This window comes from Nuphar pumila, chromosome 8 (genome assembly GCF_984573655.1).
Source record: "Nuphar pumila chromosome 8, dmNupPumi1.hap1.1, whole genome shotgun sequence".
Classification (NCBI taxonomy): domain Eukaryota; kingdom Viridiplantae; phylum Streptophyta; class Magnoliopsida; order Nymphaeales; family Nymphaeaceae; genus Nuphar; species Nuphar pumila.
In genome coordinates, this window is record NC_143256.1 from 21,512,074 (window position 1) to 21,525,009 (window position 12,936).

General features: G+C 40.0%; 2 pseudogenes; both read right to left on the reverse strand.

Annotated features, from left to right (window-relative positions):
* Window positions 1-6,006: 6,006 nt before the first annotated feature.
* LOC149829767 (auxin-responsive protein SAUR64 pseudogene) lies at window positions 6,007-6,614 on the reverse strand (annotated as a pseudogene).
* A 2,174-nt stretch (window positions 6,615-8,788) lies between these two features.
* Window positions 8,789-9,205, reverse strand: LOC149829768 (auxin-responsive protein SAUR68 pseudogene; annotated as a pseudogene).
* Window positions 9,206-12,936: the final 3,731 nt, after the last annotated feature.

Sequence of the window (12,936 nt, forward strand, 5' to 3'; positions counted from 1 at the left end):
ACTGTCGGCAACCCTTTGAAGTGCAGACCGATGCGTCTGACTTTGCTATTGGTGGGGTGTTGCTCCAACAAGGACATCTCATCGCATTTGAAAGCAGAAAGTTGAACGACGCTGAACGTCGATACACGGTGCATGAGCGCAAGATGTTGGCGGTCGTGCATTGTCTCCGCACATGGAGACACTATCTCTTGGGATCACAATTCGTTGTGCGCACTGACAATGTTGCGACAAGCTACTTCCAAACTCAAAAGAAGCTGAGTCCAAAACAAGCACATTGGCAGGATTTCTTGGCAGAATTCGATATGGTCCTTGAGTATAAACCAGACTGGACCAATGTTGTGGCTGACGCCTTGAGTCGAAAGGCGAAACTTGCAGCTTTGCTCACCTGGGATGACAATGTGAGCCAACCGACGAGCGATCTTCTTGAACAAGTGCGTGAAGCTTCAAAAAGTGACCCAATAGCTCAACAATTGATCACATTGGTGAAGGAAGGAAAGACTGGGAGATTCTGGCTAGAGGATGGTTTGCTCCGCGCCGCGGGCGATCGTCTATATATTCCGCGACAGGATACCTTGAGGAGGCGCTTGATGCACGAGTGCCATGATACTACTTGGGCGGGTCACCCAGGACAACAGAGGACCTTGGCATTGTTGGAACGTGCATTCTACTGGCCGCAGATGCGCGATGACATAGATGCCTATGTGCGGACTTGCTTGATTTGCTAACAAGACAAGCCCATCAATCAGAGACCTGGTGGACTACTGGAGCCCCTACCTGTGCCTAGTCGCCCGTAGGAGTGCATAACCATGGACTTCATTGTAAGCTTGCCGAAAGCACAAGGTTGCAGTTCGATTTATGTGGTTGTGGATAGGTTCTCGAAGTATGTTATCTTCGTGCCTGCCCCTGCCACCTGCTCAGCCGCAGATATTGCAAAGTTATTCGTGCGAAACGTAATTAAGCATTGGGGAATTCCAGAGAGCATCGTCAGTGATCGTGATGCACGCTTCACTGGCAAGTTTTGGTGAGAAGTGTTTCACTTAATGGGGACGAACTTGCATTTCAGCACAAGTTTCCACCCCCAAACCGACGGACTGACAGAGAGAATAAATGGCATGCTGGAGGAATACCTGTGGCACTTTGTCAGTGCCAACCAAAGGGATGTTGTTGATTTACTTGATGCGGCTCAATTCTGCTACAACCTTCAAAAGAGTGAGTCATCCGGCCATAGTCCATTTGAAGTCGCAACTGGACAACAGCCGCAAACTTTGCACTCCCTTGCTGCGCGAGGACGTGGAAAAGCACCTTATGCATACCAGTTTGTCAAGAACTGGCAAGATCAGACAGAGTTGGCGAAGGCATATCTAAACAAGGCAACCAAGCGCATGAAGAAATGGGCAGATGAGAAGCGTCGCCCAACAGAATTTCGAGTTGGAGACAAAGTGTTGGCAAAGCTCTTTCCTGACCGCACAGCTATCTTTCGGGGCCACCACTGAGGCCTTATTCGCAAGTATGATGGCCCCTTCACCATCATCAAACGTGTGAGAAACTTGGCGTACCGGTTGGACTTGCCAGCAAACTTTCAAGTGCACCCGGTATTCCATATATGCAACCTGAAGTCATTCCACAAAGATGAAGGAGACCCTCAACGGAGCATGCCTCAACGTGCTCCGATCCCGCAGCGAGCACCTTCAACAGTTAGTGTACTAGGCAGAGATCCAGATATCATCCTCAACCATTCCAACAACTATCTAGGAGAAGTCAAAAAGTACTTAGTGCAGTGGAAAGGATTGCCAGAATGTGAAGCTACCTGGGAGAAATCCAGCAGCATGTTTCAGCATCGACAGCTTGTAGAAGGCTACCATGAACAATTGGTGTCGAGGACGGCACCAACTTAGGCGGGGGAGCGTGTTCCAGACTGCCATGTTTTTCACCTTTTTGCTCTGATGTATATACCTCTTTGGCACTCTAGAGTGCCCCACAAGGCCTTACGGCCTAAGAACCTCGTGTATTCGGACCCTCTCTTCCCTTCTTGATGTACTTTGCTTTCAAGTATCTATAAAGAAGCTTTTTGCATCTCTCTCTCTTTGTGCTTGTGCATACGCGTACTCTTGCTTCTGCTCGTGCGCGTGTGTTGTGCATTGCTTGTGTGCTTAAAAGGCCGGCCTTCGGTGTGTGTGATTGCCCGAAGCTACGTCACGGGGGCCTTCGCTTCCCAGGCCCGTGACAATAGTCTATGATGCTACAACTCGTACGCTTTGCAGTTTTGAAAGACACCTTACATTACTTTACCAATATACACTATTTGCGAAAATCTAGTTTGCGTGACTTAACACCATTCAACAAGTTTCTTTTATAAAGTTTTATCATACTACTTTCACTCATATGTCCTATTCATATATGACAAAGAGTGGTCTGATCTTCATTGGCCAACTTATTGATGGTCACAAGTGATCCACTTGAAACTGTGTTCTCTATCAACTTATATAAGTTTCTTGTCAACTAGCCTTTCATGACTATCAAAGCTCTTTTAGTCACCTTAAGAACTCCACTTGTTTCCAACCTTCAACCACTTACATCTAAATCCCTCAAAGGGATTAAGTTTTTCTTAAGTTCAGGCATATGTCTCACATCAATCAAGATTCTTATCACCCCATTAAACATCTTGATTTTTATTGTTCATATTCTTGTGATCTTACACATGGTATCATTACCCATAAAAATATATCCATCATTGTAATCTTGATAGGTATTGAACAAATCTCTATGTGGGCAAATATGGTATGAGCATCCAGAATCTAAAATTTAGTGATAAGAGAATTAAAAACTTGAAAGAAGATTTATACCATCACCTTTATTTATGTCGGTTGTCACACTTGCTTGTTCTGAGCTCTTTCCCTTCTTCTCTTTCTTCTTGTTGTCATCTTTGTGCTTCTTGCAATAGCTCTTTAAGTGTCCCTCCTTCTTATAGTAATAGTAAAAGTGTTTTTTCCTCAACTTCGATCAGTTCTTATTTTCAGGACCCTGTGACTTTAATCTATCTTTTTTTTTACTTGAATCACCTTTTTTTGAAAGGCCTTCTCTTTGTGATTGATCAATGTCGGGCTTTTTTTTATTTCATTCAAAAAAAGAACCACAGTAACCTTATCCAACTCAAGAAGCTCCTTCTCGAATAAGAGAGTGGTCACCAAGTGATCTTAGGATGGAGGAAAAGTGGCCAAAAGTGACAAAGCTCGATCTTATTCCTTAATCATTATTTCAAGACTCAACAACTGAGTCAAGATCCTATTGAAGACATTCAAGTGGTCCTACAAATTTATGCATTTCACCATCTAAAGAGCATACATTTGCTTTTTTAAATAAATCTTATTTGTCAGCAATTTTGTCATGTATAAGCACTTTAATTTTAACCATAGCTCCAAGGTAGAGTCTATATTCATGACATTATAGAGGACGTCATCCGCAAGATTAAGTTGAATAGGGTTAAACACTCTTTCACATATGACATGACAATTATCATCAGACATATCTTTGGTTTCTTATTTTTCTCTTAGAGGACTTTAATTATCTCTTGTTGGGTCAAGGAATCTTTCACTCTACGTTACCATAATCTAAAGTTCATCTTCTCATTAAACTTTTCAATCTTGTACTTCATATTTGACAATTTCATTGTTATCGTTAACACGCCCTAAGATTGGGTTTCACTTTGATACCAGGTTATGGGTGTGAAAGGCTTGCACACACATGATATAACTAAATAACAAGAAAGCAATCAACCACACAAGACAATGAATTTATGTGGTTCGGCAAAACCACCTACGTTCATGAGGAGAATACGAGAGAAATCTTCATTGAAACCAGCAAGTATACAATATTATAGAGATCTCAAGAACAAGAAGACATATACTAATATGCAGCTAATGCGGATTACCTCTACTCGACAAGTCAAAATAAAAAATTATACCTTCTTTTTCCTCTCTTTTTGCAATCTGAACAAGCTACCATTCACCTTTGTTAATAAAAAACCCTCATAGACCTTTCTTAAAAAATCACACATTGGAAAAATTGTATATACCGCTTATATAGATTTCTAATACTTAGTTTCCAAAACAAATAGGGAATTTCCCTATACATTGGGGTTTCCATGGTAACATAGGAGAGGGACTCTAAATGGGTTGCATGTCTCGTGTGAATAGACAAAGTCATATTACCCCCAACAACAGACTATGCACGCAAGAAATCTACCACTGATGAAGCAGGGTTTTTGTGATATATAAGAGCTTTATGTATTATGACCAAAACCTTGTTAAAAATATGCCAACCTAGTTTAGGCCTTTAAGACTAGAAACGCTGGATTGGTGTAAGGACTTTGATAGGGTAGTGATACTAAGCTATAAATAATGTCAAAAGGTAAAAGTACATATTATTTTGCTGTCATATTGCAGGAGGAGATCATGTCATATTGACAACACATCTCACACTTGATCAAAATATGAGTGGCGCCACACTCATTGTTTCTAGGTGAGTTGTAGTGTGGTTGGGGAACTAACTAATAACCCTTGATCTCTTGATGAATTTCATTTATTGTTCATTGCTACTATTATCGAAAATGAAAACAAAATGGTTTTTAACAAGAACAAATTGCCATGAGGAAAAAGGAAATTCTGGATGCCAAATTTTTTTACAATTAATAAGAATATTGTACAATTGAATAGAAACATGCTCTTGTTTGGAGTTTGGTCAAAACGAGCATGATCATCACAGTCAAAATTTCTTTTGTACAAACTTATTATATGAACTGAAAATGTTTCTTTCCTTGAAAGATGAGTGTCAAGTACAAACATGATGTGTGAACATGTTGATTCTTCATTTTGAAGGTACATTGGACTCTTCGCTTAGAACACATGAAGAGGCATTTGTTGGCTAGGGTGGCTTTGAAGCAAGTTAGAGGATGGCCAGAATCTAATTCTGGTTAGAGATGTCATCAGTGCATTCTCAATCTCCCTGGGTATGTCTCTGCGTAATATTGACATGATCTAAGCCTATTAATGTGGAATCGCAAGGGAATGTAAGTGCACCATTGCTGCCCAAACTGGATCCATAACTAATGCGTATTCACAATATGATAAAAAAAAAAAGCCTCATTGTTTTACATACTTTGTGGCTCATTTGGTGATGAAAAAATTTGTTACCAATATAATTAGCAATGCTATTTAAACTTGAGCCAGCCAATCATATGTAAATTCAACAATATAATCTTAACGTGACTTACACTTCGGGTAATAAATAGTGGAACCATTTTATTACACCAGGCTGAAAATTTTTAGATTTATAACTTGCCAAGAAGCTAGAGTTGTTCCTCATGGTGGGTCTAATTCAAACATGGGCTTGGAATCGAACTCCTAGGCAAACAGGCTCATGACTAGCTTGAGCTTATCTCAACAACTAAGTGAACAGTCCCGGATCCAGCTTGAACCAAGTCAAGTTCAAGCTTCTCCCAAGCTAGAATAGGTTTAAGGAGCCCACAAGCAAGAATTGGTAATTAGTTGTTGACCCCCTTCACCTTGGTATACTAGAGTTGCCTGGCCGATCCCAACAACTTAGAGAGAGAGAGAGAGAGAGAGAGAGAGAGAGAGAGAGAGAGAGAGAGAGATGTCACTCAAAAGGAAAGGCTTGAATGAGATAAAACAGGATCCACGCGATTCCTTCTTGAAGTAGAAATTGGATCGAGGAGATCCCTGGTCAGCGTCTGTATTGCATTTGTCAAAACTCAAGGTTTAACTCAGACAGACCTGCATTTCTCAAAATTTGTGAATCGCACCGACAAAAAATTCATTCTTCAAGTCATGAAACTACTCAATATACATGAACGACTATGTGCCATTGTTACCCAGTAATTGGTACTCGTCATCTTTGTAATACACAAATTTTACAAATGGTTTACTAGGTGAACGACCTACCTTCATTTTACGTATGATTTGGAATAAGAAAAATACAGTGAATAGGCAATTTCTTGACCAAAAAGTTGCTATTTCCCTCAAAATTTTCATTTGTACAAATGTATTTTATTTACAATATTCCCTTTGCTCAAAATCCATGAAGGGGCACATAATGGCAGGGGTGGCTCTGAGAGAACTCTGCCGGTGACAAGCATCTAGTGCTACATAAAGACACCACCAATGCATTCTCCATTTGCCTAGTCATGTCTCTGTGCACAAGTGACATGATGTAGTCTACGATTGTAGAGTCACAAGGGAATGTAATTGCACCATCAATGTTCAACCCAAACTCTTCTTCGGCCATCTTCAATAGCTCCTGAAAGATGGATCTTTGGAGGCAATCCAAGGGAACCATGTACCTTTTGCCATCTGCGGAGTAAGCCACAAAATGACCCTTCTCTGCAATTTCTGCCACTTTGGTGTTGCTCTTAGTCACACCACCAAATGAGATTCTTCTTCTCCCTCTGAAGGCCACCTTCTGCCACTTCTTAGCCATCTCTACTATCCTCTTTCTGCTGATCATTCTTGCAGGTTGATGATGAAGATAAGGATTGTGGTTCAAACGCTTTTCTCAAAGGACAAGCAAAAGTATTTTGAGTGTAGCTGAGCTTGAGTTGTGATTATTGATATGTTTGTGCTGATGAGAAACTTTGGTCACTTGTGCTTCTATATATATAGAGCGAGGGACTGACTGAAACTGGGTACATAGAAGTCAAGTAGAAAGCATGTCATGTGGGGGGGCAATACCACATGGGTAAGGAGATGGGTATGCTGGTGGCCACCACAGCATGGACACAACCCCTCTTTTTGTTCATCAACTGGAGGGGCCTAACATGCTGGATAATTCAATCAAGCAACCCAGTCTCCAATCAAGCAATTGGAAGGGCCTACTAACATGCTTGATGGTTAAAAAACAAATGGGTAAGGAGATGGGTGTGCTTTTAGACATCACAACATGGACACTGCCGTATATATGCTCATTTTATCCTGATACTGGTGGACCTAAATTCGAACCCAATTATCTTAACCATGTCCCAGCCCATCACATGGGGGACATCCTTTGGACCGCTCAGCAATAGAATGGGGTCCTCACTGAAAATGTTGCCATGTGAACTGTTGTGATGAGACAAGGGATGCATTTATTGATTGATCATTCAATCCCATTTGAGTGGGACCAAATATGTATGAGGTTCAAATCAAGCCACCAACTGTCAAAATAGCAGATTTTAAAAAGAAAAAAATCAAGGATGGTGGGATGGCTCAATGACTTACATTATAATTGTGTAGTTCGTAGCATACAAGTTGATGGCTTGATGCAATGTTATTTAACTGTTAAAGGATCTAAGGAAACCAATTAATGACTCAATGAGTTGGAAGTCAGGCCCACTGTCGCAAAATGAGACCAAAGGTAAGACATATATTAGCTCAACAAGCTTGCATCCTTGGCCCCAACTTATCTAAGACCCATCTAAGAAGGTGAGTCTTTGAACCATCTTTTTTTACTTGTCCGATAGCAATTCTTTCATGGAGGAAATCAGTTAGCTTGTTTGACAGAAAGAAATCAACTCCTGGGAGTTTAGGTGATGCTTTGAAATGGTGGGTAACACAATATTTTGTAGAAAAGAAGTTAAAACGTGCAGGGCTCGTGACAATCCGTATAACTGTGCACACCCTTTGGGAAATAAGGAAAAAAATGATTTTGTAAAGATCCTTAATGTGTATTTTCCACATTACTATCACGGCTCTCATTAAGATTTGCGTTTATGTGTATAACTAGAAAATATCTGAGGTGGCAAAATCGGAAAGTTGATGCAAGTTTCAAAGAGTGATGCAGTTGGATGTCGGTCTTTCAGATGATTCACCAAGACAGCAAAGTTATAATTGATTCATCTAGGAAAGATATTGTTATGGCCACAAATCGTGTTCTGAAAGGGAGAGGGAATCCAAGCCAGCTCAAGGAGGAAACTGTGAAAAGGTTATGGAGCTTCGACTGAGTATCGTGTCTATGCTTGGAAAAATATAGTAATTTATATGCTACTAGACAAGATCGATTAAATTGCATGGACTGGTTTCCCTCTATTTCTGATACATAATTGTGAACTTGCTATGTAATCTGGTAGGGGGGTCTGCCTAACCCCAGCTTGCCAATCGAATAAAAAAAAGAAATAAAGAAATGGGCAATGTCACATGGATGCTCTTCATTGAGTGCTTGGAGATGTGAATCCATACCTATGATCTTGATGCATGCATGAATCCATCCAATAGTCATTATAATTGAATGGTCCTGCAGCATCTAGAAGGATTGAATGAGCCTAAGGTGAACAAATATTCAACATCCTACCATTGAGATGTATCACTTTTTGGGAGCAACATTTCTCCATAAAATGTGGAGCATACATGATTCCTAATGTAATACTTCAATGATGACCTCAATCACATATTTAACTAACCCACAAATAACTTCACATTTTTCTCCATTTTCTTTTTTTCAACCAAGCTGGATACTTAAAGCTACCGACAGAAATTTCCAGCTTCAAGGCATGAAACTAATCGTTATGAAGAATGCATATCCAACAAGAATTCATGCCCAGTATATACCATTGTTACCTATTAATTGGTGCTAACCCTGTTTGTAAGAAACAAATTTCCCACTTTGAACTGCCTTCCTTCATTTTACTTATGATTTAGAATGGGAAAAATGCAGTGGATAGGAATTTTCTTAACCAATAGTTGGAATTGCTCTCAAAATTTTCATTTGTACATGTGTATTTTATATACAATATTCCCTTTGCTCAAAATCCATGAAGGGGCATATGATGGTAGGGGTGGCTCTCAGGCAACTCTGACGATGACAAACATCTAGTGCTACGTAAAGACACCACCAATGCATTCTCCATCTGACTAGTCATGTTGTTGCGTGCCAGTGACATGATGTCGTCGATGATTATAGAGTCGCAAGGGAATGTAATTGCACCGTCGATGTTCAATCCGAACTCTTCCTCTGCCATCCTCAGCAGCTCTTGGAAGATTGGTCTTTGGAGGAAAGACAATGGAACCATGTACCTTTTGCCATCTGTGGTATATGCCACAAAATGACCCTTCTCAGTAATTGCTGACTCTTTTCTTTTGCTGTTGCTCTTATTGAAAACACTACCAACCGAGATTCTTGTTCTCCTTCTAGTAGCCATCTTCTGCCACTTCCTGGCCATCTCGACTAGCCTCTTTGTGCTGATCATTTTTGTAAGATGATGAATATGGTTGAAATGTTTCTTCAAAGATCAAGGAAAGTATTTGAGAGTAGTTGAGCTTGAGTAGTGAGCGTTGATATCTTTGTGAATTGATGATAAACTTCGGCTGCATGTGCCATATATATATATATATATATATATATATATATATATATTGAGGGATAGGAAATGGAACTGGGTTTTGTTCACTTACCAGGAAGGCAAGTGGGATTTGAGGAGCATGCATGTGGGGGGCAGTACCACATGGGTTAAGAGATGGAAGTAGTGGGACCTGATATGGATGCAGCCGTACCCTCATTGTATCCCACAACTATAAGTAGTGGGACCTGAATTGGGATCTGGTGCTTTCTTAACTCTTATGTCACTGCAGCAGATCACATGGTCGTATTCTGCAGGCCCCACAATAAGAAATTGTTTGCATCCACTTAAAATGCTGAGATGAGAATGGTTGTGATGACATAAGAGATGAGAGAGATTGTTCATTGGACCCTATCTCGATGGTCCCAACATGTGTGAGTAAAGAGATAAAAAACAAGGTAAAGAGATAGAAAACGAGGTTTAACCTGGTTTGACAATTGTGTCTACGTCCACGGCAATGGCTAGGATTGTATTGCTTCTTCTCTTCTACATCTTTTTGTGTTACAGACTATAATACATATATAGATGTAGGAATGGCTGTTACAGCTATCTAGCCGTGATATTAGAAATTGTTGTTACATTGTTGTTGCAAATCCTCTTCATAAGGTAATTATCCTTTTCACTATGTATCTCATAACAACTGCCGATATTATTTCCTTGTGAAAATCTTCTATCCTTATCGTGATTGGGATTTCTATCCTTGTCATGCTCATGTGATCCGATGCTGCAAATATTCCCCCTCAAATGAGGCTTGGGGTAAGTCCACAGGCCGAGTTTGACTCGTAAGTGATGAAATGAAGCTTTAGCGAGAGGCTTTGTGAGGATGTCAGTGACTTGTAAAGTCGATGGAATGAAGGAGGTAATCAACTATTGTTGGGCTACCTTTTCTCGCACAAAGTGATAGTCGATCTCTATGCGCCTGGAGCGATTATGAAAGACAGAATTGACAGTCATGTAAAGAGTGGACAGATTGTCACAATAAATAGTTGGTGCCTGTGAAATGAAGACTCCAAGATCTTTAAGAATATAGGTGATCCATGTAATTTCTGCAGTAGTAGATGCGAGAGCTCGATACTCAGCCTCGTTACCTACTGAGTATGGACCCTTTAAAATCTCCTACAACACACATAATGATGAGTGGTCTTTTAATGACCTCTTGAGTAAGTGTGTTGAGGAATATTAGAGATTGAAGCGTGAGAGGGTGCCAAGTGCACATATGGTTTCTCATAAAGATAAACAGAGGTCGAGGCCAAAGAAAAGCTCCTTCAAAAAGAAGAATCAGAAGAGAGCCACTGGGGAGAGTTCAAACTCTCAGGCGAAAGCCAAATCCCAGTTAGGTGGCCCTTCTATAAAGAGTTTCTTCTGCAAAAAGAAAGGGCATAAGAAGGTGGATTGTTTGAAGTTCAAGAAGTGACTCGAAAATAAAGGTAATAAGTCATTCATTTCTCATGAGTGCAATCTAATTCATGTTCCATTGCATAGTTGGTGGATTGATTCTGGTGCTACGGTGCACATTGCCAACTCTTTGCAGGCATTTCTGAACAAAAGGGAACCAACGGAGCATGAAAAAAGCATCTTCTCAGAAAATAAGATGCGTTCACATGTCAAGAGCGTTGGGACCTACAAGAATTGTGTTGGAGTCGGGATTTATATTGGATTTGGTCGATACTTTTTATGTTCCATCTTATAGTCGGAACCTAATTTCAATTTCAAGACTTGACAAGTTTGGTTTTGCTTTTAAATTTGAAAAAACTGAACTTATTATTATGAAAAATTCAATGAATATAGGTTCCGCATATATGTGTGATGGTTTGTATCGATTAAGAACCAAACTCCAAATTCAGGAATCTCACTCCATTGATAACACAATAATTGACAATAAACGTGGTCTAAAGGATGATCAATCCTATTTGCTTTGGCATCGAAGATTAGGATATATCTCAAAAGAGAGAGTTCAAAGACTCGTAAAAGAGGGAATCTTTGGATCCCTTGATTTTATGAATATAGAGCCATGTGTTCACTACATAAAGGCTAAGCAGTCTAACACATATAAGAAAGATGCCAAACGTAGCAATGGAAAGTTAGAAATAGTGCATACGAATGTGTGCAGCCCTTTTTCACCGTGTTATACAGGTGAAAAATATTTTGTCACCTTTATAGACGATTACTCACGGTATATGTATCTCTACTTTTTTCCTGAAAAATCTGAAGTCTTTCAGTTTTTTAAGGACTTCAAGAAGGAAGTAGAGAAAAAAACCAGTGAAGTTATTAAGGTTGTCAGGCCAGATAGAGGTGGCGAATATTATGGTCGTTTCACTGAGATGGGACAAAAGGAAGGTCCATTAGCGCGGTTTTTAAAAGAGGAAGGCATTGTACCTCAGTATACCATGCCTAGTAGTGCTTACCAGAATGGTGTAGCTGAAAGGAGAAACCGTACGCTTAAAGAAATGGTTCGAGCGATGTTGAATCACTCAAACCTTCCTTTGACTTTATGGGGTGAAGCTCTTAGGACTGCAGTGCATATTCTGAATAAGGTTCCTACGAAGGTTGTTCAAAAGACTCCTTACGAGTTATGGACAGGTAGAAAACCTTCTTTGTCATATATGCACATATGGGGATATCCAGCAGAAGCTAAATTGTATAACCCACATATAAAAGCTTTTGATCCTAAGACAGCTAGTGGTTTCTTCATTGGTTATCTAGAAAGATCGAAAGGCTTTAGGTTTTATTGTCCATCTCATACACCACAGATAGTGGAAACTGATAAAGCAAGATTTCTTGAAAATGGTTCTGTTGGGATAGATGCGTCTCAAAATATTGATTTTGAGGAAATGCTAGATTCAGGTTCTACACCTGCTAAGGTTAATGACCCGATTTTCTCTATCATTATTCCTTCGAGTAATGTAAGAGAAAGTCCAGTCAATGAACATCAATCCCAACTAGATCCGGTTGTTGATGAGGATATACAACAACAACAGGATGCAAAGGCTCATTTTGAACCACCTGTAGCACCTGTATGGAGGTCCACCAGAATTAGAAAATCTGCTATCCATCCGGACTATGTGGTGTATTTACAAGAGTCAAATGATTTCATAGACATTGATGAAGATCCTTTCATATTTGCAGAAGCCATTGAAAGTGAAAGATCAACACATTGGATCAATGACATGAAAGAAGAGCTTGACTCTATGGCAAAGAACCAAGTGTGGGATCTTGTACCTCGACCTGATGGAGTTAGACCTGTTGGTTGTAAATGGGTTTATAAAACCAAAACAAACTCTAAAGGTCATGTGGAGAGGTACAAGGCTAGGCTCGTTGCAAAAGGTTTCACACATTGGGTATTTATTATAATGAGACTTTTTCTCTTGTCTCAACTAAAGAATCATTGAGAATAATCATGGCCCTCGTTGCTCATTTTGATTTAGAGGTGCATCAGATGGATGTGAAAACGACCTTCCTGAATGGGGATCTGGATGAGGAGTTATGCATGCAACAACCTCCTGGTTTCAGTATAGATGGCTCGAATAACTTAGTTTGCAAATTGAATAAGTCAA